General features: G+C 37.7%; 1 long non-coding RNA gene across 1 annotated transcript in view; it reads left to right on the forward strand.

Annotated features, from left to right (window-relative positions):
- The window catches only part of LOC144588030 (uncharacterized), a 335,763-nt gene that overhangs the window by 298,073 nt on the left and 33,797 nt on the right, over positions 1 to 3,893 (forward strand). The window lies entirely within an intron of this gene.

Consider the following 3,893-nt stretch of genomic DNA (forward strand, 5'->3'; position numbering starts at 1 on the left):
CAGTATTCTGCAACAGGTGCATCATGAAGGATTTTTAGTAGTTTTCCTCCTAAGGCAAGTGAGGTCAAGGTATGGCAACTTCTAGCAGCTCCAGCCAGTATAGCTTTAATGGGTAGGAATGCAGGGAGTTGTGACCCGACAGTATCTGGAGGGCCACATTTTGCCCACTGCTATCATAAGGCTTTCATTTAGTGTCACAAACACCTCCCCTGCCTCCATACTCCTCCAACCTTGATGCTCTTTCCAGATCTCTTGTTAGCAGAACACATACCTTGGTTCCCTGAAAATAAGCCCTAGTATGATTTTTCGGGATGCTCGTAATATAAGCTCTACCCCCCCCCCCCAAATAAGCCCTAGTTAAGTGAAACCCCGCCCTCCACCATTGTGCAACAACCAGAAGACAGGACTATAAAACATCCCCCAAAAGTAAGTCCTAATGCATTGGGGGGGGGGGCAAAAATTAATATATGACCCGGTCTTATTCTTGGGAAAACACGGTACTTTTCCCACACTTGGCTTGTGTACTGTCCTTAAGCCACTGGACAACAATGGTGATGCAAGCCCTTCAGAAAACTAGAGCAACTAATATAGATGTTTTTTAAAAAAATTAAAATTAATACTGATGAAGGTTCACGCACTATTTTAAAGAGCAAGCTGATTCGTGTGGGGCTGGACAGTTCCATAGGTGGGCTGGGGCTAGGTGCATTAAAAGTGATAATCGACACCAGCAATTCAACATCTGCTGGTGCCGAGGAACATTTTTTAAATGTATCTCTGTGACATATCCAGTCCTCAAGAGATAGATACCAGGATTCTACCCTATATAAAACCAATACAAATCAAATACACTACATAATTGGAAGCAGGAGATTCAGAGGTTGTGTCTTCTCTGTCAAAATAAGAGCAGGGCTGGATTATGGTACTGATCATGAATTGTTAATATAAAATATTACAGTAAAGCTGAAGAAGAGCATTGAAATAATCCTAGTCCCAAAAATAGTTAAACAACATTCCTGATGAATATTAAGACCACATAAAGAACAGATTTGCATTACTAAACCCTTCATGAACCCGAATAAATGTGGATTGAAGGCAGGTATTATTAGCAAAAAATACAAAAAGATAGAACCTACAAATATTATGGAAGAAACACAACATTGTTAAGAAAAGGTGAACAACAAAAGTAAAAGGTGACAGAAATAGGGTCATAAATTGAATCCAGAATGCAACTTTTCAGTGACTGACACATACAGACAAAGATAGCTATTATAATGGCTAATGTAAAGAAACATAAGGGAACCACAAAAGAGAAAAAAACAAGATATATCTTCCAGAAGATCCAAGAAATGCAAGAAATCAAAGGAAAATTTAAGCCTAGATTAGGAATGCTTCCAACAGGGAAGCACTAGAATAAAATAAAAAGGTGGAAACAGTATACTGAAGGTCTATACAGATGAAGAGGATGACAGATTCCTTTAAAAAGAACTCCTATGATGAAGAATCAACAATTCTAGAAAGTGAATTGAAACTGCCCTGAAAGCACTGGGAAGAAATAAATCACCAGGAGGGGACAGAATACTAGTAAAACAATTCCATGCCACAGAGACTGAATTTGTCAAAATCCTAAGAAGAATATGCCAATAAATATGGAAAACAAAACAATGGCCTATGCTTGGAAATGTTCAATATACATTCAATCCCCCAAGAAAGGAGATGCCATTGAGTGCAGTAACTATAGCCACCTAGAGTGGTCATAACGACCAGATAGGCGGGATATAAATAAATAAATAAATGAATGAATAAATAAATAAATAGACGAATGAATAAATAATTAATTAAATAAATAAAAAATAGGATCATTGCTCTAATCTCCCATGCTAGCAAAGTGATGTTCAAGGTGTTGCAACAAAGGCTTTTACTTTACATGGAATGAGAAACAGCTGATGTTCAAGCTAGATTCTGAATAAGAAGAGGCAGGAAAGACCATATCGCAAATATCTGCTGGTTACTGGAGCACATCAAAGAATTCAAGAAATTAATTTATGTGTTCTAAAAAAAAGCCAGCAAGGCCTTTAACTGTGCAGATCATGAGAAACTATAATCGGCGGCAAATTGACAACACATAACAATATCTCTACATAAAAGCTTGAAGGTAACACACTACATAGCAAGACCACTATAATCATGGAAAGGATGCAATTGACTTATCAAATTTAATTTATTAAAAGTACCATAAAATTCTCACTTCCTTTTCCCAGTTACAAAAAGCTAATCATTTAGAGAAAGATCAAAAAGAATTTAAAATTTCAATTAATTTCCTTTTCCAGCTGTTAAAATGTCTGTCTTGAGATGAGAGAACACAGTGCTTGTTTATTTATTGTTAGCCCAGGTCTAGTAGTGGCCAGACATGGGCACAGGAGCTTAGTCAGTATGCTAGATTTGATGCAGTAGTAAAATAGAACTGGGTTGATCAACATTTTGTAACCGTTGGACTTGAACACTCACACTCTCATCTAACAAGGATAAAGCTTTGGAATGTTTTTGTTCCCAGCAGTAACATAATAAGCAAATACTGCATCCATGCTCTGCATCATAGACATAAATAAGAACTGAAATGTTTTCCTTGCCCTTTGGCTCTTCTATGGTGCTGTTTTGTACCCTGCTGTTATTTTTGTTTAATATTAGAAATTTTGAAGTAATTTTATTCCCATTTAATTGCTAGCTTAATTCTGTACCATTAACGGCTTTGGGCAAATCTCACTTGGCAGGACAGAGAAGTGGGATATGAATTAAATTACTGTATGTTTCTTATAACTAGTGTTCACTCCTCCTTCATCTGAATGTAATCCAGCATTCTATATGTTGTGATCTGTGCTATATTGAGTAGAGATATACAATACATTACACTCTTATGCAACATCTTTCACTATTGGAAACTATTCTGTTTCTACAGATAACATACTGTACTTTAGACAGTATATCCTGCCAGGACAAAAATATTTGGAGTGTTGAATAGCTGGACAGTGAAGAGAGAAGCTCTAACACCAACTACAAATATTTACCACCGTGAAATGTTTTTATGTTGTGAAAAGATAGCTATTGTATCGCAAAGGGTCAAAAGCCGGAAAAGATGCAGGCGTCATGTATTTGGAAGCATTCTCAAACCTGAAAGTCTACCTACCAAAATATATGATAATAAATTCTCTCAAAAGACCATGCAATTTGTGATGCTATTCATATCAGTCACATTCATAGTCCTGGGAGTAACAATAATTAACAAAAGAAAATAGATGTCATGCTTCAGGAGTTGATTTGATCACTCCAGTGTTGAGGGAGAAACTCCACCCATTATGTTTAACAAGTGAGCACAGTTACAAGTCTACCAGCATATGTTGCTGTCACTTTAAGAGCAACTCCTCCAGGACCTCTAAGCTCTAACAAAAGTAAGCCAGTCACATGGCTGGAAATCAGGAGAGTGCTTAGTGCAGCAGGAGACCTCCTGCATTAGCATTTTACCATTTGTGATGTTTCAGTGATTCCAAAATCTTTGTTCATTCTTTTCCCCTTCTGAGGCCTATGAGTTTATCTGCTCTGGCCTTATTGGTGAAGAAACCGAGCAGACTAAAACACAGCATATATTTTGAGGATTCTGTAAGACTAATAGCCAACATTCCTCTAAGCTTAGGCATATTCCCAGTTGGTTCAAATAATGTTTAAAAATGTATTCGCGAAGGCTTGCACGGCCAGGATCTAATGGTCGTTGTGGGTTTTTTGGGCTCTTTGGCCGTGTTCTGAAGGTTGTTCTTCCTAATGTTTCGCCAGTCTCTGTGGCCGGCATCTTCAGAGGACACACCAGAGCACAGGTTGCTGTCCTCTGAAGATGGGCCAGATAG

This window comes from Pogona vitticeps, chromosome 3 (assembly GCF_051106095.1).
Source record: "Pogona vitticeps strain Pit_001003342236 chromosome 3, PviZW2.1, whole genome shotgun sequence".
NCBI lineage: Eukaryota > Metazoa > Chordata > Lepidosauria > Squamata > Agamidae > Pogona > Pogona vitticeps.